Raw genomic sequence first — 23,366 nt, 5'->3', positions numbered from 1 at the left:
GAGGGCAAAACTTACGAGGAGCGGCTGAGGTCACTTGGTTTGTTCAGTTTAGAGAAGAGAAGGCTGAGGGGTGACCTTATTGAAGTCTACAACTTCCTCTAGGGGGGCAGTGGAGGGGGGGGTATTGACCTCTCTCTGGAGACCACTGATAGAACATGAGGAAATGGAATGAAGCTGCATCAGCAGAATTTCAGATTGGACATTAGGAAAAGGTTCTTCACTGAGAGGGTGGTCAGTCACTGGAACAGGTTCTGCAGAGAAGTGGTCACAGCATCAAGCTTGTCAGAGTTCAAGGAGCATCTGGATGACTCTCTTAGCCATGTGGTTTAGTTTTAGGTAGTCCTGTGAGGATCAGGGAGTTGAACTTGATGATCCTTACGCTTCCTTCCAACTTGAGATATTCTGGGATTGTATTATTTTCATATACATATATATAATACATATACAACATACTATATATATATATATATATATATATAATATGTTTGCAGATATAATTTGTGATTTTATACATGTGTATATATGAAGTGTTCCCCGTTTTCTTTTTTCTGTCTACTGGAATACAGTCATCAAAGAAGAAGCAAGGATAAAATTCAGGCATGCCTGAGTCATGTAGCTCATTTCCTAACACTTCAGAATAGCCCCTCAGCTTTCTCCTGAATAATTCTTATACTTTCCTTGTTTGTTTTCTCCTAGCTACTGATTTAATATTTTTTTACCCCATTAACAATCACCACCTTGAGCCCAAGAGTTACAACTATTTGTATGCTGAAGAGTTTTTTTCTAAATGTGGTAATAAACCACTTATAAACTGTTGAAAGTCTGGATTCCTCCTTCCTGCTTGCATTGAGTTTAAATGTATTTCCCAATACTCATAAAGGCAAAAGTATTTTTCTTCTCTTTTTGCTTACCTTGTTATCAAATTTGAACTATCACCAAGTTCAAACTAAAAGGCATTCTGCCAAATATACACATTCTGTAACCAGTTGCTAAGTATGCAGCCATACTAAAATTACAGGTATTAAAATTATTTTGTACTAGATATCTGTCCTAGCTACTCTTTCTCTCAGATTTGTTACATAGAAATTATCTTTCCACCCATTTTGAATACTTTAAAGGACTCAGTTTTGCTTTATCTTTTGGTACGGCAGTTTTAAGTTCAGAATCTTCTTTTCAAGTAACCATCTCAACTTTGCTCTTTTGAATGCTCATCAAAATTCATCCAAAGCTGTGAAGATGTTTTGAGAGTATATGCAAAGAACAAATCAATTATTGAACCAATGCACCTTTTAAGATCAAAGCAAAGAATCAATTAGAACTACAGAGAAGTTGATCATAGAGGCAAAAGGACATAGCAGAATTCAGAATTTACTTTCCAGAGGGATGATAGCAAAATTTAAAAAAAATAATCACTCATCTATTATTGAGAAATATAATTGAGAAATACATGATTAAAATATTTTCCACAAAGAGAAATCCCCAAATATCTCATTTGGAAAAAAAAAAAAAACCAAAAAAACCCCAAAAAAACCCCCCAACTATTTCTTTTGGCAGGTTTCAAAATGCTACTGATCCTAGGAGTCCAAAATGATAATGTTCTACATAAGTCTAGAAAGTCCTGACAAAGCAAAAAATCATGGACTTTGGAGAATTAGGAGCTGAACAACTCACAGGTTTCTTCTTCAAAAAACAGAAATAGGAAACACCCAGACTTATGCATAAATCTGTAATTCATAAAAGGTTTCAGGTGAGGAAACTGCTCTTGGGCAGCCCAGGTCAAAGTCTCATTTGAGACAGTAACTGTTCAGATTCTCTTGAGTCTTTTGGGCCTGGAAAGCTCACAGCTGAGCTGCCAGCCACCGCTCCAGCTGGTTAAAGGGAATGGTCCTTCAACTTTTGACATCAAAAGAAATAATGCATAAACAGAAAAATGTATTTTCAATGGATCTTTTTCCCTTTTTAGTAAAATCGTCAATTCTAATCACATTTGTAATGTTCTGCCATAAGAATTATTTGTATTGAATATTAATATATATTATAATGTATGTAAAAATATATGTTTATCTAATCTATGTAAAATATATTATTCATATATATTTTCATATATGTGAAATACAGGGAAAATGAAAAGCAAATGCAGACAGCATCTGTTTTTTTCTGTGTTTAGTCTGAGTTATGGATGTTTTGATCATTTTAAAAAACTGATGCGTGTCAGGAAATTGAAAGTTGAAGCAAAAAGAGAAAGCTTCATAACAGGCTCTTAAAAATAATAAAACAAAAAGAAGGAAAATGAGGAAGGAAAAGGACAGGAAAAGAAGGTGGAAAGAAACAGACAGTAGGAGATATGGGCAGTAGGATTCACAGATAAAGCCAAGTTGGAATAAATAGGCAAAAGCAAACAGAATGGAAAGATACATTATTTACATATTATGTATTTTTATTTTTATGTTTTATTATTACAAAGTTCAATTTGGTAGAAATTATTCATTATTATCTAAACTTTTCCAGTACTTGCTATAACTCAACTTTTGAAAGAAAAAAATCTAAGTTAAATGTTTTTTCTTCACAAACATTGCATTTCATATTTTAGACTAGAAAATGGAATACCCTGTATCACTTCTTTATTGCTATATTTTGATTTTAAATTTTGTTTTCTGGCTGCAGTGGAAAAGTGCATAATTTAATTTTTCCCTCTTTGCAGAATTCTTCTGGTACATAGGATGGAAAGTTTCTTTTTCTTCCTAAGTAGCTGATTTCAAGTATTTATGCTGTATCCCTCATAAAAATGTCCCCTTAGATGATAATCTAAGATTATAATCTTAGATTATAAAAATGGATAAGAATATGAATCTAAAATAAAATTAATATAAAACAAAATGAAAAAATAAAAAGTGAAGTTATATTATAATCTAAGATTATAATCTAGATTAAAATCCCCTTAGATTTTACTGTGTGGTAGGAAAAAAGGTAGCAGACTTCTTGATTAGAGTAAGAACTGAGCTAAATTCAGCAAACCCCAGCTGTGAAAAGGTGGCCCTCTGGTACCAGTCCTGTATTTGCTCAAGTGCAGTAATAGTAGCTTGTTAGGCAGTTTACCTAGCCCTCAGTCTAAATCCTCGGACCCACTAGTCTTAACAGAACATAGCACCACTGGTGCATTTGAACAGGACGTCACACGGTCAGGGCAATGAGTATTTGTATCTATGATTTTCTGATAATCTCTTTGTTGCTGGAAAAATGAGAGCAGAGAACCTTCTACTTCTTTTCTACCTTACCTTTTGTTCTTGGAGGAGACTTCACCATTGGCTTGTCTAAACAAGTCTCAGTCACTAATGAGGTACCCAAAGTGTACATAATGGTCTGGGCCTCATCTTCTTCGTCAGGAGACACAATTGTCTTGGGATGGCTCACGGGGATGTTTCTGTTGTATCTGAATGAGTAGTCATAAAAATCTCAGCCTCATACATACAGTTCTGAATAAAAACCAGTGCATCTAATGAAAGCTAGTTGAGAATCCATGTATTATTTGACCTGGAGAATGAAAAAAATAGTTACTTTCTTGAAGAACTGTAAAAGCAAAGTGTAACTTGGACTACTAATGAAGACAAGAGCCACCTGAATTGCTAAGTATGCTGAGGGTTGGGTTTAGACAAAAAACCCACTTGCTCAGAGTATTTGGCATTCCAGCAGAGAGAAGGGGTGAAGTAGACCAGAAGATGAAGAGCTTCTGGGAGCTGAAAAACAGCACATAGCCTAGTTGCCTTTCCCATAGAGAGCTTTCATCAGTAAACGAAGACTTTTCAAACCTGTTATAAAGAATGGCAATCAAGTTAAAAGAAAAACAAGAAAACTCACTGAAGTAATTATTTGGAACAGACCAATTCATCTGACTGTGGGGTTGTTCTAATGGCCCATTGATTTTAATGGCTTATTCATTACAGCAAGTACAGTGTAGGAGTGAGCAGCTGAAGAGAAAATTTTAAAGGTTTAGAAAGAACTCATTTGTACTACTATATTTGGAGGAAGAAGTTACATACTTTCATCTTTCAAATCAGGCAACTTACAGTTTTAGGATTAATACCTAAGGTATATATCTCCCAACATGGCAAACAAGAATTGCATATAGGAAATATCCTTGTTGATATAGAATGCAAGTACCTGGATAAAAACCAGTCCTGTAATGGTGGCCATCAGAACAGTTGCTGTGAAATAGTGCTACATATTACCCATTTGATCAGTAATAAATATACCAAAAATCTTTAGTAGGATTCAGGATTTACAAATGGTATAATTAGTTTCCGTATGCCCACAAAGCAACTTACCTGTATTCAATACAGGGTTTCAAAATTTAGGAGCTGCAGGCATTTAGTTCCAAAGTATATAGCCTATGAAATGAAGTGTTAAAATGCAGTTAGACAGATATACTCATCTTTGCTTCGGTAAAGGCAGATACTGTTTGTTCCTCATGATCTTAGAATCATGGAACTGATTGGGTTGGAAAGGACCTCTAAAGAATATTTGTGCATGTGGATTACCAGGATAGAAGTGGGACTGATGTGAGACTGGCTTCGGCTCTTGTCTCTGCAGGATCCCTCTGATCATCCTATCAAGCTCTCTTTCATCTTCTCTGACACTGCGTAGTCTGCTCACCTTCTCCCACCGTTTCTTAACTTGATCACACAGTTCCTCAACCACCTTATTCTCCTTGCAGGCATGATTCAAAATTTAAGGTTCAACTTTTGAAGTTTATGCCATGTTATTATTTTTTCTCCTTCTCTACTGTGCAGCATCAAGGAATTCAAAACCTTTAAAGATTACTTAATAAAGTGTGGTGCATGCCCTCTCCTTGAGGTGTTTGTATCAAGGGAGAAATAAGTCCTATGGTAGCTAGACCAGAACGTTACACAAGTAATAAAAAATCGGACATCTGAGACTTCATGTAGAGCACATTCTAATTTCACAGAGGTGAAAATCACATCATCTTCTATGATATTACTCCTGATTTATGCTGCAATAACTGAAGGAAAATTCAATCTATGTTGTGATTTACAAGCAAACTAGTGAAAATTGTCAGGGCACAGCAACAGCTGCCTGCTCACTGAGGGACAGGGCCCTGAGGACCAAGCATGAAAACGTGAACTTGGGTCTCATCTGCCAGGGCCCCATCCCACAGCCTCCAGGGTGAAACAAGCCAGGAAGGCCCAAGGGTGGAAGCCAGGGGTGGCCAGCAGTCTGGGTCACCAGACAAGTTTGTGGCGACAGGGAACATCTGAGATCAAGCTGGGTCATCAGCCTGTTGGTCAGGGCTAGGATCAGTGAGGGCATGTCCCTGGCTGAGCTGGATACCGGCACTCCTACAGCGTCAACAGGGGAGGGACTAACAGCACCATGCTGAGCAGAGCTGGAATTGGCTCCCTGGCCTGTGGGTATGCCTGGGGAGGGGCCTCAGGTGAGGCTGGCTAGGGCCGTAAGGCCTACCAGTGCACTCAGGGCTCTGACAAAATCAGTAAGTGCTACGAATGGTATTTCACATTGTGAGGCTGCGGGAAGTTAGATCAGACAGTCATAATGGTGACTTCTGAGTCTAAAATATGTGATGAGAACACTCCTTTCAAATGCCTGCCAAAACGCTCTCAGCTACAACAGAGGAAATACTGAAGCAGTTTCGGTTTCTCTCTGGCAAATGGACATAATGCATGGGTCTAGTTCAAACTATGCAATTTTCCAAAGTAATTATAGCATCTAATTAAGATTTCCATCAATAATCCCAAATACTAATTTAAAAGAATGCAAAAGGGTCTAATTTTACTTCATTAAATTTCCTTGTCTACTAGATTTTTAATAAGAAATTTCAGGGGCCTAATTGTTGGATCAGGCAGAGATTTTGAATATATGAGCTGCAAAAGAACTTGCTCTTCCAGCTTAGTAATTAGCACTGCTCTTCCTGGGCCCAGTCATTTCCCAGTAGCTGAGAGTGTGATTAGGCCTTCACTACTCAACTAGGTCACCTTACATCTTCCTCTTCTGTGTGGCAAATGGCAGAGCATGGCATGCATTCACATAGTTAAACTTTCTTCTCACCCCACTAAAGGGAAACCTCGCCTGTTTTGCCTATCAGGAGCACAGTCTTAGGACCAATGATATCCTTTGAATGTCACTGGAGAGTGTGCTAGATGACACAGATCAAATCATGCCAGGGAGATGTGTAGCAGTTAAGCAACATGGCTTCATATGACAACACTTTGGATCACACTCTGGCCTTTTCCAGTTAATTAGTGTAGATATAAAATTCGGGTCCACAGAAAATATTCAATTTTCTCTGAGGCCTGGTGTTTCACTTTGCTCCCTGCTTCTACCACAATGAAGGATGTTCAGGTCTGTAGATATATGGCAGGTTTCTTCCCCATCTCCTGAAGCTCCTTTCAGCCACACGTATTCAGTAGCTCTCTGTTGGCACAACCCCTTCTCTTGTCACAGAGTCTTCCTACATCAATAAGAGCATAAAGCAGTCAGGCTTCCTCTCAGGTGCCCAGACTCACACCTTTTATAGCTAGACAAAGAAACATGAAACAGCATACATATTTTTGCTACTCATCCTGAAACATATTTAATTTGATTTGGGTGGGCAATAAAGTGTTAAAGTAGAAGTTGCTAATTTTAAACTTCTTGACTGTACTGCTTCACATTCAGGCTCAGACATTTGTATTAAAGAGATTTAAATTCCAAGGCCTTTACCACCCAGTGCAATATTTCCACAGACTGAATCAGCTTGTGAATCAAGCAGCAGCTACGTTATTCCCACAGAGGGAACTAGTAAATTCATATAAAAAAAACCAACAAAAATGTGTGGAATTGAGGGCACACCAACCAGCTACCGATACTCTGTTACAAAGAGCTAAAGGTAGCACAAAAGGTTGTTTTCCTTCTAGTAAGCATTTGTCACGCTGGAGAGTAGGGACTCCTGCTCCCTGTACAAAAGGATGCTGTCATGTGCAGCTTGTCAAAATCTACACTTATGTGTGTTTTCTTTGGGGTCGGTTTTTTACTTCCTTTTTTTTTTTTTTTTTAACTATATTGTGAACTATTTAATCTGAGTTCTTCCAGTTATTCTCTTCATCTGGACTCAATACAAACTGAAGGGCCTTCATCAAAGATACTTTTATCAATTTTATCACTAAAAACCAGGAGTTACTAAGCCTTACCTTCTCTCCACCTTATTTGTTGGAGTTCTGCTGTGCTAGCAGGCAGAGTACATGTAGAGTAGCCAGTGGCAGGGTACAGGTGCCTGTGTGCTCTAATTGAGCCTGGACAAGTCTGAAATGCCTACCTAATTTTTCAGAGCAGTCTTGTTGTTACTGTGTAGCTGTAGTCATGGGGTTTGAGTTTCTCTGGTAGCAATGGGAGGAAAAATCTAGATAGCTGTGAGAGTCTTAGTAGTACAGAAAAAGGAAATAGTAGTATGGGTGCCCAACACATAGAAAATACTCTTATCAAACCCTTAATGTCCAGAAAGCTGAGGCCACAAGAGAGTACCTGAGATGAGGTCAGGGAAATCCATTACAGCATCAGTACCTGCAGAGTTAGGAGAGTACTGCAGCTCAGTCACTGTAGCCCTGGTGAAGTCCAAGATTGTGGGGAGAGCTATGAAGGTCAAGATACTCCCCAAAACCTGAGTTTAAACCAGAATAGCTGTGCTGTTTTAAGCCTACCCCCTGCATATCATAAATGGTCATACTGAACACAAATCTCCAAGGGAACTATTGTCACTTTTTATTACCTTTCTACGAAATCTTACTGAATGCAAAAGGAAAGGAGGCCCTAGAGCCTGCTGTCGTCTTCTGTGCAAGTTACTGAACAGCCAGCTGCAAAGAAAGATGCTTCTCAGTTGCCCTTCAACCACATTCCAGCTCACGGCTACAGACTGTCCAAGTATAATGTAACTGAAGTGTGAGCTCCTGTTCTGGTACTCTGTCATTTAAAAATTGAACTGCCTTGTCTGCTAATTGGTTCACATAAACTCATTTTTCAGAGAGCTCTTTAATTCTATTTCCTCAGTCTCATCAATGGTAAAACCAAGAAACAAAGAATCTGTTCTCTAGACTCTTTAATATTTTTGTTTTAAAGCTATTTAATTGAGTGTAAGGGTACACTGTCAAGGACAGCCATATCCTTTGATCATTCATTTTGTTACAGCTGCCTCCATGCCACAAGAGAACCACTATTTCATTACTGTTTCATAGCTGCTCCATAGTTTCCTAAGCTGCACTGCTGATTAGCAACCGCCTCAAGAACAACAGCTTGGTGCCATGCCCTAAGCTTTCACTGCCAACTCCAAGCATATAAAGACAAGTCCCTGGAAAAGTCTCTTCTAAATTAGCATAATGTTTTTTATGAAGAACAATTTTAGAAACAGATTTTTGCTCTGCTATATAAGCTTAAGATTTCCTGCTTTGCAGATTTAGTCTGTGCCTGTGAAAGAACAAAAAAACCCACCTCACACACACACACACACAAAAAAATTCCAAGAAGAAATGGGGTGAGGCATTGGCTAATGGAGGTAAAGATGTTTTTAATGACAGCTGACACAGTCATAATTTGATATGACTGAGCAGTCCACAACATAATATTGTGTCAGCTCCTAAGTTTTTGAGTCCAGTTAAAGAATCACAGCATCACAGAAGTGTTGACACTGGAAGAGAACCTCTGGAATTCATCTCATCCAGCCTCTCACTCAAGCAGGGTACCTAGAGCCATTTGCCAAGGGACATGTCCAAATGTCTTTTGAACATGTCCAAGGATGGAGACAACCTCTCTGGGCAAGCAGTGTTGGTTCTCAGTCACCCTCACAGTAAAAAAGTGTCTGTCTTGAACTGGGGAGCACAAAACTGGACACAGTACTCTGGGTGTGGGGTGCAATTCTGTTTGCAGTTTCTGTGGTGTAGATGAGTAACTCCAAACATGTTCAGCCTGCAGCTCTAACATGGCATTAGAAAACTGGCATCATAGCATTGGACTTAAATTCATAGCTTTTAGAAAGCTTAATGCCAAGTGATACTTACCTCATACCTGGATATGCATTTTGTTCTAGCTCTTCATGGGCAGTGTACACAACATAATGAGACATGTGACTGATTGCCTATTAAGGTATTTTCCAAAATTACTGCATCCCTCCACCTGCTTTCCAATACCACTTCACTTCTGGTGATCTCATAGTCAGTTACTTTTTTGTCAGTCTGCAGGTATTGTATCTATTGCAGTAGTGTTATCTTGCTTTATACTTAAAACTAACATGGGAATTTTGACAGCAAGTTCCACCTTGTAGCAGTCACACTGACAGGAATGATGAATGTAGATTATAGTTTATGCTGTATAGATCAATATGCACCATATATATACCTACAGATGTTTGTTCTTAACCACAAATGTAAGCAATATTCTATGCATGTTTTGTGTGACTAAACAAAAAGTAAAATACTAGAGAGAAGTAAATTTTCTGAAGGCTTTGGTCAGAATATGTTCCTCATAATTAAGATAGCATATTATGGAGGGATAAATTGCACTATTTCTGTTACCTTCTTGGACTGAGAAAACCCACTGTTCATGGTACTCTGCACTGAACAACCTGTCTCTTCCATGTGCCAGTTTGTGTCTATTCCTCAGTGTAAAATTAGTGAAAGAAGTTTGGCTACCTAATATTTGTCTCATCAGTGAGAATCAAACCTTGAGATTTCTGTTTCAAAAGTACATTTTATTGCCACAATGAATAGCTTGGCTCCACTAAGGAGCAAGTAAGTTTTCTTTTCCCACAGTAGTCACTAGAAAAGATGATGTCTGAGGAGAGATAAGAGTTTGATCCACCAGGAACTACTGGGGAAAAGGCCTGTTTCCCTGCAGCAGGGAGGTTATAGAAGCAGTAAATCCTCAGGATGAAGAGAGATTTACAAGGTATAATATGCCAGTTCACTACTGACCGCCTAAGGTCAGATGGGCCTGCTCAGGATGTGAACATAGTTTCTTATCCCATACATAGCTTTTCAGCATGTGGCAAAATCTGCTCTCAACCATTACAACTGCATATACTGGAGCAGTTTTTGCTGCTTAAGATAAACAAATCCCCCAAGAAGGAATATCTTTTCCCAAAAGACCTTAACTTTCTGCATTACCAAGTGAGAGTGCTTTCTGCATCTGGCTTGGAAGGCTGCGGCAAGTGCTGCCATAGGGGAGCCCTAAGGATTGTGTTATAGAGCACACAGCTTTACTGCAGCCTGCTTAGGACAAAGGTGACAGAGGAGGTAGAGGAGAGAGAACATCCATCTGGTCATTTCCTTCCTCTGCCAGCAGTCAGGCTGAACATCTGCCTCAGCTTCCTAAACCTTATGAGAGAAGACAGCTTATAACCCTTCTTAAACTTCACCTCTCTCAAGCTGCAGAGAATTTCAGTGTGTCAAGCCTGAGAAAAGAGAAACTACCTTCCTTCCCAGAAAGGGAAAACATCAGACAAGCAAAAAACCACCAGAGACTGCAGTGAGTCTTCATATCCAAGAAGAGATTTTTGTCACTGCCACACGAACCCATATAGATCCTGCAGGCGTTCAATTCTTGTATCCTCTCTCTCCCTCACCTCCATTCCTGGTATGGAATTTACCAAAAAGGGCTAGAGTTGAACCAGCAATAACAAAATCATTTATAATACATTCTGAGAGTCTTTGTATTCCACTTCTTGCTCCTAGTTTAAAATTTAAACTCTTGTGAAAGCATAGATTAAGGACTCCTTTTGCTTGGGTCAGTTTTTCATTAGTGTATGCACAAGGTAAAGCAGCCTCAGTCACAGGGCTAGATCTTTAGCTGGTGGTTATCATTACCACTTACATCGCATGAATGCTGTCTATCGCATGAATGCTGTCTATCAGCCTTGGATAACCCAAAGGCACTCTCAAGACCTGTCCTTGTATTTGCAACTTAGACAAATCTATCATGTACCATGGTACTCATATACTCTCCACTTTGCATATACAAAATGGTTTAATTTTCATAGAGACCATCAACGCCATTGCCTTATATTCTTCAGATAGTGTTCCTCGTTGCAGCAGTCCTGACCAGGAGACTGTTGTGCATGGAGGAGCTGGTGGTCCACACTGCAGTTCACACGGGCAGGCGCAGCCCTGCACTGTGCTGTGTAGGGGACACCTCATCTGCCTGGTTGCATCAGGGGAGCCTGCAGGCAGCTCCTGCTCCACGCCAAGCACTGCACCACCTGCACATCCTTGCCTTTATCTAGAAGTTCTCACGTGAACATCCCCTTTATTTAAAATGATTATTAAAGTTGTTTTGTTTTAAGAAAATCCTGTGAGATCTTGGATAACCAAAATGGGGTAACCTTTCCACAGACAAGATCTGTATAGTGAGCTGCACCCTCACTGGAGGCCTGGGCATTGCCACTCAGCTCAGAGCTCCCAATCCTCTCCTTCTTCATAGTTTTACCTCTAATAAATAGCATTTTAAGGAATGCTTTACAAAGTCTGGGTGCTTTTCTTAGCAGGATCATAACAAACCAGCAGCTCCTGGTGCAAAAGGCTAAAACAGTGTTTTAGTTTCCTGAATAACAATAGTGTTTAATGTTACTCACTTATTAAAAAAATGCTTTTCCTGTTGGAAATGTTAGCAAGGGTATCAATTTTATTATTTAGAAGCTACCTACTTTGACTATCTCATCTGTAGAAATATTTTCTGTGGAAATACTGTAATTAAACTCAACTTTAATCTAGAACAGTGGTTCACCTGAAAATATTTCATGATTCATCACTTAATTTTTTTCCATTCCTGAATTATAACTGAACCTGTTTCTATACCACATTGAGAAATTGGTGTGGGTGTGGTTTTTGAAGCAATTTGTGTCAAATGCCTAAAGTATTACTACAGCAAGAAAAAAACCCCAACATTCTGGAAGCATCATCTTGATAGTAATTTTTATTAAAGCATCCTAAGCCCTGTAGCAGTTCAGTTCAACATACACCAGAAATGCTCTGCATCTGAAACACCTAGAAGGAACACAAAATACTGCTTTAGCAGCACTTCTGAACTTCATGGGTAGGTGCTTATCTACAAGATCAGGTTTTCTAATTGTTTCCTGGTTCCACAGCTTTGTGGAACCAGCTGTCAGCAGATCTTTTGCCCTCAGTATTGCTGCATTTATTAATGACACACTGGTACAGATGGGGTGGAGGCTGGGCTGTGAATGCACACCGTGTTAAAGAAATTCCAGTCCCCATAAATCATTCTCTCTGTAGAGCTCCCATACTCACATGATGCTATATGGCTCTAAGTAAAAACCATTATCCTGAGAAAGCACCAAGTCTACTGGGTGGGGTCTTGAAAAATGTCAGTACAGCTTGTCACATTTTCACAAACCCTAAGAAATTTCAACCAATGCCCATTAATTCTAGATGAGCTCTCTGGTGGGGTAGTAGTAATTTGAAGAACACTCTTCCCCAGAGAAGGGCCCAGAGGATTTGGAGTTTGCCAGGTGGTGGGGTAGGGGAGAAATTGTTTGCTGTGTGACTGGATCAGTGACCCACCCCTGGAACTGGCTTTGTACCTTGAAATTGCCATCTTCTTCTCCAATAGATCTGCCACCCAGAAGGGTTAAACTAGAGCCACTGGGGCCAGGTATAAGACCATGGGATCTGCAAGAGGGCATGGAAAGATCTTTTGCTTCATCTCCATCCCTCTTTTACAACACTGCAATTGAAATATTTATTAACCGCATGGTGGTCCCACAAGGAGAACAAAAAATGGTTGTGGCCACTAGGAGGAATTGTAGCTTCACAGGTTTGATGGTCTGTGGTTTGGACAGAGAGAATGAAGAAGTAGGCCATCAAGAAAATTTAGAGCAATCACAAGATTAACAAGAAAAAGGTGAATATTGAGGAAAATAAAAATCTCTTTAAGGTTTAATGGGAGAAAAGGACCCTAAAAAAGCAACATTTAAGGGATACATTTTATACACACAAAATTCTGTTTTTTAAAATTAAGTCAAAATGAGGACTGAAGAGCTTACCTAGTTGGTTCAAAAGTGAGAGTCAGGGAATTTTCCACCCTTCCTGGGGTGAAGAGGTGGGAGTTAGAGCTGGAGACGGGAAGTTTAGGGCTGGAAGCAGACATGAAGAAATTCTGCCAGCATGGCTAGAGTCCAGTCTAGAGTGGTTCAGCATATTTCCATTCATTACTGTCAACAGACAATGACAAATTTCAAAGATAAGTAGCTATTCTAGTAATCTACCTGCTAACAGTAATACAATGATTCTGCCTGTGGCTTAGTACAGCACATAGCAACCCTTCAATAGCTGAGTTTCAACATTTATCAGACAGCATTTAAATAATAATTATATTAAAAAGTAAATATTTTATTATTAAGTCTACAAGTATTCAAATTGTACCTATTCTTCATATTTTCTGTGTAAAAAAATATTTTAGAAATAGCTACATGTACCTAGTGACAACAACTTTTATTGGAAGCTTCCTGAATTTTTTATTAAAATTTTCCCTTAATCATATTAATTACATATTAATTACATAATTACTGACCATGAAAGAAACATCTTTTTTTTTTTTTTTTTTATGATTTGCCAGATAAATAGCTAATATTATCACTTCTTTCTCACAAGCATAAGAATGAAGCACATTTTTGAAAAAATCTTTTAAAATGTGACTTTTTCTGTACCCAGCTGAATCAAGTACATATCAAACTGCATGGAAATCTGGAGACCCAGGTTATTAGTTTCATGTTAGTATTCAGGGGAGATAATTTTTATTAATATATGAACACATTCCTGCCTAAAATTCTTTACAGCATCAGAGATCTATCCATGTACAGGGAATAATACAATGCCCAGGGCATCTACCTGAGGATTCCTGTAATGTTAATCAGCGTTTATGATTTAGCTGAAAAAACCTCAAATAATCTGAACAATTATTTTAAAGCAAATGGGAAATCCTATTTTGGGAAAGATGGTATCAGGAGCATATAGACCAAAATACATTCTCCCAAATCATAGTTAGAACAAAGCTCATTTCTGTGGTCAACATTTTTATTTTTCAATTTTCAATTCTACAGAATACTATGTGATAATATATTACCAATTCTTCATACGGAATACATTTTATTTAGATGTTTGGGAATCCACCAGCATTCCCAACAGACTGGGGGTATTTTTTAAATGCTGTATTCTTTCCCTCAGTCTACTAAAATATACAGCAAGTGAAGAAAACAATACTAAATACCTAACATGTGACAGCAACTCTTCACAATCGTTTCCTTATATGCTGTATATAACATCTTTTAAATTATACAAAAATATAACATATATCTGAATTAGCAATATATTTTAAATTTTACATTGATGAAATACCTCTTCTGTGCAGCTGTGGAGAATACAGTATGCTGTGGAAAAGGTATTTTTAATATAAAACTATTTTAAACCACGGTAGTAACCAATGTAGATTTCTTCAAAAAAATCAGTAAGAAGTAGGTAAGATGGGGGCTAGGTAAACATTTCATAAAAATTATTTTATTTGACAATTTTTACACATCTGTAGTTACCATGCATGATTAATTTTAAAGTTAATGAAAGCACTTGTACCCTTTTTTTGGCAGTGATGACCTCTGTTTATGGAGCCAAGATATACACAGCAACTTAACATGGCACATATTTAATTCTAACAGATTTTTGTGCTTGGGTTTGGTGTTTTTTTTCGGTTGACCCATTTAACAAAACCAGTAAATCTGTCTATTCTTAAGTTCTCTTATATGTCTTAATTTATCATATAGCAAATAGGTGCTTTTTCTCCTTTTTTTAATTACATTCATTTCAGACTACATCCTTGAAGAAAATCCTTGCGCTGACTTTCCTTTACTGTACCAGCCACTTTGTGAAAAATTTGAAAACTATTTCACTTGAGAAAGATCAAAAACATGTTCTGTTTCTCTATCCAAAATAGTAAAAGTTTCTTTTGTTCAGCTTTTTGTCTTAACTTTTATCTAAACACCAAAATGTTGCTCCAACAGACTCTTTAAAGAAAAAAAAAATAATTTTGTTTAGAAAACACTGATTTTAGATTTTCTGTCTTTGTATTGTCAAAACTGTTTCTCTGCATGCACTCAAATTCATCTATACTGATCCAAAGACATGCTAGTTGGCAAATCTACTCATACAAAATCTTTACTCGCCCTTAGTTTCATCCTGACATAAATACATTTCTGTTAAAAATATTTTTTGCTATAAATAACACTGATAGGACAGATGTAATAGATATAAATACTTATGGGGAATTCAAGTTCTTTATTATCCTGGTTTGTACTTCTTTACTCAGGCCTCTCTTCTGTAAATGTGTGGTAGACCATGTTCCAACAATCTCAATGGGAATTAAAGCAAGCTCCATAAAAGTTTGCTGAGTGGGAGGTGCTTTAAAGTCACAAGCTTGGTAAAGCTCTCTTCACCAGATTCTCATCATCCTACTATGTTTGGGCAACAACAAGTAAGATGTATATATCAGAAGCATCTCTCAGTCTGAACAGTCCATGGTACTATTTCTAGTAGCATCAGATTTTTGCTGCGCTTCACCTCTTGGAAACACTACAGTGAGCATTAAGAGGCTCATTTTCTTGGTAAGGAGACTTGAAGGTAACTGCTTTTTAGAAAAGGGACAAGAAGAAGAGAGAAGCATCAAAATTAATTTACTTGTAATCAGAGGGCTTAGAGTAAGAAAACAGAAATATCTTTTTCCCTACATTTAATGGCAGAACATCTATTCTGAACTATGGCATCTCTCTTCACCCACAGCACAGAGGCAGAGTCTTGTTATGTGGGCAAGGAAACTAGCAGCTAGTGAAAGACTGTTTCTTTTATATACTACAGTTTCCATTCTAAGATGATCATCCTGGCTGATTTTCTCAGCTCCTATCAAGTAATCAAAAGCTTGGCTTAATCCCCACCTCCTCCCATTCCAGCTGTTGAAAAAAAAAAAAAGGGCAGGATTTTGACAAGACCTAGCTACTTGTCTGAAGCAAATATTCCACAAGAATTTTAAAATTCACTACATTAGGGAATTTCTACTCTTATCTTTGTAGCATTATCTTTTGGATTTTTCAGGGCAGCAAAGAAAATGGTACAGAAGGAAAATGAACCTCGTATTTAAAATAGATACTGCATTCTGACACAGTTTCACAGAAATGTATCTCGGAATCAAAGAGACTGAACAGCTACTTAAAAAGAAGTTCTACAGCTCACCTCGGGCTGCTTCACAGAACCATAGGTTTTTCTTCCTTGATTCTGTCCATCAATCCCGGGGAAGTTTTAGCACACACAATCCCTTGTGCCACATTTCAGTCATACTCTGTGTGAAATGCCAGTGTCTTTAATTTTAAACCTGCTAACTGCTAAGTTAATTTGATTAATTTATTGGCATTCATCTTATCACTTTAGTTATTGTTCTAAAACCTCTTAAAAAAGGTGAGAAGTGCTGTTACATACTGTGTGCTGTCAACTCACTCTGATTCGGAAGGATTCCAGGAACTGCTGTAAAGCCATGGATAGCTTCACTCATCTCTGAAACATGGGTTACCTCTGGGATGATATTTGACCCCTGTGTCATAAACCATATTATTTTTAAGGAACTAAAGGGTAAAATGATACAAACATTCAAATGTTAAGGGAAGATAGATCTGTGGACAGTATTTGTCTTATGACTGTCATTTATTTTCTGCCAAAAGGGTCCAAGGTACTCTGAAAAATATTTTACTATGCAAATAATACTCAGCACATCTAAAACACTTGTTGTAAGTATATATCAATACATTTTCCAACTGTATTCACCGATTATTATCCACTGGTCCTAAGCTGCAGAGCAATTAGCTCCCTTCTAATGGTCACACAGAGAAGCTATAGTAGAAATCCAGTCTCCTGAATTACAGCCAGATGCCCCTTCTGTGAGAGAATTACAGTCAAGCTTTTTAACCCTAATGACAGCACAATGATCACTGAGAGATGGTACTGTAAGCAGTTTCAGAAAAAGCATGAAAACGTTCTTCAACAGCATGACAACATCCTTTAATATCTTCATTCTCCCTCGATGTTTTTCTGAAAATCTCCCGTTTGGTTCCTGACCCAGGCACAGCAGACTGAGCTTGTATACAGAGAGGAACAAGAAAGTGTCAAGACTGCAGAGGCCTAAGTTCACTCAAACCTTCTGTTTAAAATTTAAATACTGAATTTCCTGCTGCTGGGGCATGCTGTTTTAAAAAATGCATAAACCTCTGAGAAACAATAACATGCCCAGTAATGGATGAAGTAATGTGCAAATCCCTGCTGCACAGTATTTTGTCATTCCCTTCTCTCTAAATAAGAAAGTAGGCCATGTACCAAGGAAATATAATAAATGCACATGACTAAATAAACTAAAGCTGATTAACCTGGAAATATGCACTTGCCTTTAATTCCTTTCTCTGCCTCTATTTCCTTCCCTCTTCTTCCTCTCTCCCTTCATTCTATTGTTCATTCTGTTTTTCTGTCTTCATTTTCCTTTCATATATGTTCCCTCTTTCCACGCATAATTTTTACATTGTTATGACCTTCCTGTCATCCTGTGGACCAGCATTGGTCTTCTTGCTTCACCAAAGAGTTCTACTGTGGTTCTTGATTTATCCTCCTAAGTGGCTTTTGTTACATCTGCCTGAGTAACAGAAATGGGTCTAGGAATACTTTTTTAGCCTGAGGCCACATGGCATGACACGGCCTGCATTTACACACTTGAACTCTCCTTCCTCGAAGACACAGTGGTCATATACCAACTGCAAGGTAGTGGGCAAAGCCCTGACTCAAATTCATCCTGCAGGCCTTTGCATCTTCCTACTCGTTGTTTTTCTAAACCAGTACACATGCCACACTCTTCTCACTACTGCTTCATGTGCAATACCTCACATAACCCATTTTGTTGTAGGTATCACATTCAGCCCCTTCTCCCCAAGTCCTTCAGCCTCCATGGGGATTGCTAGGTGATCCTGCATGTCCCATGCAGCTCCTGCCACAGTCCCAAATCCAGTGGCTCCTGGCACCTCTCCTGCTTGCTCTTCCACTGCTTGTGTTGGTGCCAGACAGCCTTTGACAACCTCTGAGACCACCTTTAGTCTAGCCTTAGCAGAATACACAGAAGCATGTTCACACTAGCACAGCATACAACTACTTAGGACATTCATCATTTGCAAACCTTCCTCACCAACCCTCAAAAAACCCAAGGTTTCAAGCACTTGGATGGGGAAGAGGAGGTTGAAGTGTGGCTTGCTGGTATATATATGGGCCAACAGTTTAACAGGATAATGCTTGACACCTGGGCCAGAGAAAGCCCACCAAATGGGCAGAGCCTTGACTAACAAGGATCATGCTATTCCCCCGACCCTGCCTGGAAATTGTTTTGGCGACTCAGGCTAGCCTGGACCAGAACCTTGCTGGGGCATATGCCAGTAATTTAACAGTAAGGGACAACTGCATGCCAGTGTTCAAAAATATGTTATGGCTCACTTTCGTTTTCATAAATGTAGATATAGCCTTTTAGATTTGACTCCTATGAATTGCCTAGAGAGTGAATTAGGTTCTTCTCTGAAGTACTGGAATTCATGGTTTCTTAGAAAATAAATTCAAATAGGTGGAGGGACTTTTTTAGAGCCACACACTGAGGTGGATGTCTTGTTTCTATTCATTTTAATTAGGCTTCTGAGTCTCTTCAGTGGTTTTGAAAATCAAAGCCAATTTGTTCAGTTTGGCACTAGAGATAGCTTCCCGTTTCTCATTAGAAGTGTGATGTATTCTGTTTATATATAAATGAGAAAAGTTTTCATGATGCTTTAATTATGGGAAGTAACAGGCAACTTAATATGAAAACTGTCATCATTTCCCTCTGCATTCAAAGTCCATTTGTTATTTTTCACTCAATTTTCTTCTTTTTTAACTAATTATATGTGTTTACTGAAAAAAAAATGTGGAAAAAATAAAAAATGGGGGTTTTATTTTAACAGAGCATTGGCTTGTTAATGCAGGTACCTCCTGAGTCTCATGCGTTATCATGTCAGCTGTGTGTTAGACTTCATCACCTGTGAACCAATATTAAGGGGTAACCAGATCCTGGGAATGTCCTTTTTCCTCTCTATACCTTCATTCAATGTGCTCTCGCAAGAGAATAGATCTAAGAAGTGTTATGCAGAATCCATTTTGATGCTTCAACAGTGGGACTGCAAGGAGTGGTAATTTTTATGTAAGGCATAGTTGTCATGCAAGTGTGCCAGGATCCAAGAGATCTACGCTGAAATTCCAACTGAACCCCAGGCTGAGGCATTCTTTCATTTCATTTCTGTCTGGTGTCAGTTCACTGCCTTCCTAAATCCGATCCCCGTTCATTTCTCAGGGGGACTATTTCTTTACTGTTCCAGATAGTTGCCAGCTTTCCAGGTTGCTTACTTCAAAGCGCCAGTGTCTTTGCTTTAGCAGAGAACTGAACTCCTATGAGTGCCGTGATTGCCTACATGGATGTGTGCTACTGAGACACACCAACATCTACTTGAGATAGTTTATAGACCTTACTGAGTTTCTCAGATAGTTAACAGGTGCCTTTCTGTTATCAGAGAAGAATGTATCTCTTCCCCACTTTCCTTCAGCAGCTAAGTCACTATAAAATCTTGCCTCGGAAGTTCTAATCCTGGTGAGAGGAACCATTTTTCTGGTCTGACAATATTTATTGTCATACATTTGCTTGCACGTCTTACTCCAGACTGCTGAAAAGGCAAGGTGAGTAAGAAGGCTACTAAATGCAAGAACTAAGCTATGAAAATGTGGTTGCAGAACACGACAGGCACTGTGGATCTTCTATAGCACTTACCATTTTAAAGGTGGCTACTGTGTGTTAGTAGCACGGTCAGGGTTTGTCCTAATTCTTCCTGTATCCCTACTGCAAAATGCTAGTTTTCATGCAGATGCATGTAGTATGTGCATCTGTTTGCTTTCTACCTACTGAGAAGGCCTGAAAACATCAGTCACAGTCAGTACTATAAAATTATATTGGGTCATACTATGTGCTACATACATATATAGTACAGGAAGTATATGTGGCACACTCGTGCATGTACTTATATGTACCGTATGTTACATTTATCATAGGCCATACTATACATAAAACCCAAAACCCACACTGCAAGAAGGGGGATCACTGTCATAAGAGAGGAAAGAAGGGATGCTGAAATATAGATTAAGGTGATCAGTTTTTTACCATACCCGGAGTTCTTTCTGCCTGTTTTTTCTTTTTATTCTCTTCATACTTCCATTATTTGCAGTAGGTGTTGAAATCTGGCAGAAAGATCTTCTTTTTGTCTTATGAGACTCTGTTAGTATTTTGTCAAGAGGAAAAGTGACAGGAACAACCATTTTCCAGAAATCACTTTCAGATTCTGAGCAATGTGTATTTCTTTTTTATAAGATATATTTGAATTTTTACATTAGTTAATTAAAAAGGATTCATTAATAGCATAAATTCAGAATTTAACTGTAAGACTGCATAACACCATTAAAGCTGAATGTAAGAACAGAATTTATAATGAACACAGTTCTGAAGGTTGTGTGAAATGGAACCTACTCTTCCAAGAGTATTATAGGGTAAATTATGGCATAAATATGAAAATAAGTACAAATATACATTGAATGATTCTTAAAATACAGGTGCAAAATTTTCTACAAACCACTGGAGGAGTTAATTCTCCTTGGTTCTGAAAAAGAAGTTAAGATCACTTTATGCTGGAGAGGGCAGGTGGAAAATGGTTGGGATTTTTTGACCAGAGAGGAGGGAAACACAGATGGTGTGCATATGAAAGTCCTACTTACTCACCTTACTTTAAATGGTACATTGAGCAAAGGAACTGCTAAATGCCAGGGTCTGCCTCTAGAGAACAGGTGTTCCAGAGCCACCCATTTAAGCTGTTAAGGTCCAGGAGCAAAGACCTGATAAATAAAAAAAATATGTGTGTGTGTGTATATAGCTATAGCTATCTATATCTATATCTCTGTGTGTGTGTGTGTATACACACATATGTATAGCAAAGGTTTGAAATCTCATTCTAAAAAGGAAAATGGAAAAAAATGTGTTATTTAATCTCAAAAAAGAAGAGGGTAACACAAAAAAGTAAAGAAAATAAGATATGGTTTACTAAGGTGATGTGGAGCCTGAGAGAGAAGGGCTAGGTGGATGGGGCAGGAGTCAGGCTGGAGCGGGGCAACATGGGGTATGAGGTTCCCCCGAAAATTATGAGTAGGACAAATTAAGCTATTGGACTGTGGCACAGCTGAAGAAACAGGGAGAAGCCGTCCACGTGAACCTGAGATGTGGAGGGAAGCAGAAGAAATGAAAGATGTGGTTGTAGTAAAGGCTCTGAGGCAGAGAGAGGAAATACAGTCAAGGAAGAAAATGGAAAAGCAGAAAATGTGGATCTCATCCTCATCTTTTTTTTTTTTTTTCAACTCTCATTATACTTTTTCTCAATACATGCATTCATTGATACTAAAATAATGGATTATGAATTAATGCATGTTAAACTTAACACACACTTCTGGGTGCTTCTTTCCAAGCAGGAGGAGCAATATGTGTTCAAGAGCCTCAGAAGAAAACATTCTTTTTCATATAGTAGCATATTGAATTTTAGATAATTGACAGCAAAAAGCTACCAGCTGCTGATTTATAAGGCTAGGGCCCATATGTGGCAGTGCTCTTTTGGCATTACAGCTATCTCAGTTCTAACCTTCTGGAAGATCTTTGTGTTTCTTTTATCAAATAATGTCAACTGGTTGAATTATACAAATTTTCCACATTTTCCACAGCGTCTCTCTTAGCCTACTCTGGAAGTCTGCCTGCAAGACATAGTGGAAAGATACCTAAATTTGTTTTATTGAGAATGCCTGAACTAGGTCACTGATGGGCAGCATGAGTGTCTGTGCAGGGCCATGTCACAAGCCTACTCTAAGTCATAGAATCATAGAATCACAAAATAGTTTGGGTTGGAAGGGACCTTAAAGACCATCTAGTTCCAATCCCCTTGCCATGGGCAGGGACACCTTCCACTAGATCCAGGTTGCCCAAAGCCCCATCCAGCCTGTCCTTGAACAATTCCAGGGATGGGGCAGTCACAGCTGGGCAACCCACACCAGTGCCTCACCACCCTGATAGTGAAGAATTTCTTTCTAATACCTAATCTAAATCTACCCTCTGTCAGTGTAAAGCCATTCCCCCTTGTCCTATCACTACATACCCAAGTAAAAAGTCAGTCCAGCTTTCTTGTAGGTCCTCTTTAGGTACTGGAAGGTGCTCTGGGGTCTCCCTGGAGCCTTCTCTTCTGCACCCTGAACAACCCCAACTCTCTCAGCCTGTCTTTGTAAGAGAGGTGCTCCAGCCCTCCTATCATCTTTGTGGTCCTCCTCTAGACTCATTTCAACAGGTCCATGTCCTCATGTTGGGGACCTAGAGCTGAATGCAGCACTGCAGGTGGGGTCTCAGGAGAGCAGAGCAGAGGGGGAGAATCACCTCCTTTGACCTGCTGGCCATCTTCTTTTGATGCAACCCAGTATACGGTTGGCTTTCTGGGCTGCAAATACACATTGCCATGTCATGTTTTGCTTCTTGGCAACCAACACCCCCAAGTCCTCCTCCTTCACAGCTGCTCTTAATCCATTCCCCACCCAGCTTGTACTTGTGTTTGGTATTGCCCCAACCCATGGGCAAGTCTAAGCGTCTTTGCAGGCCATGTCACAAGCTTACCCTAAGACACAGAATCATAGAATCATAGAATCATAGAGTGGTTTTGGTTGGAAGGGATGCATGGACCTTGTACTTGGCCTTGTTGAACCTCAGGAGGTTCACACAGGCCCACCTCTCAAGCCTGTCAAGATCCTACTGGATGGCATCCCTACCCTCCAGTGTGTCAACTGCACCACGCAGCTTGGTATCATCAGCAATCTTGCTGAGGGTGCACTCAATCCCACTGTCCATGTCACCAACAAAGATGTTAAACAGTGCCAGTGCCAGTCCCAGCCCCTGAGAAACACCACTCATCACTACCATTTATCTCAATAAATGCAGTCTATCCGAGACTGCAACAGTTCAGTGGAGGCAGTTCTTCCCATGAGTTAGCAGCAAATACATGAAGGAAAATGCTGCCAATTGCTTTGATGTGTCAAATTGAGCTTCTTCACTTTTAAGGCTGTTGAACAGTTACCAAACAATTTTTCTGTTTAAATGTCTGTGTGAAGTCCTGCTATGCATCTGCTATGCTCATCTCTAAG

At 39.0% G+C, this 23,366-nt stretch overlaps 1 long non-coding RNA gene across 2 annotated transcripts in view; it reads right to left on the bottom strand.

Annotated features, from left to right (window-relative positions):
• LOC308062401 overlaps positions 1 to 23,366 on the bottom strand; it is a 69,460-nt gene that overhangs the window by 20,052 nt on the left and 26,042 nt on the right. The window contains exons 1-3 of one of the 2 annotated variants that reach the window (XR_013927558.1): positions 20,316 to 23,366; positions 13,058 to 13,225; positions 3,276 to 6,484 (exon numbers count right to left, since the gene is read on the bottom strand). The exon at positions 20,316 to 23,366 is cut by the window's right edge and continues 26,042 nt beyond it. This is a non-coding gene — a long non-coding RNA (uncharacterized lncRNA). Of the gene's footprint in view, positions 1 to 1,539; positions 6,485 to 13,057; positions 13,226 to 20,315 lie in introns of those variants that run through there. The other variant, XR_013927559.1, reaches the window with a different exon arrangement.

The sequence above is a fragment of the Falco punctatus genome (genome assembly GCF_963210335.1).
Source record: "Falco punctatus genome assembly, chromosome: 4".
In the NCBI taxonomy this organism is placed as follows: Eukaryota; Metazoa; Chordata; class Aves; order Falconiformes; family Falconidae; genus Falco; species Falco punctatus.
Note: the sequence above shows the minus strand (reverse complement) of the source record. Positions and strands in the feature narration are given on the sequence as shown.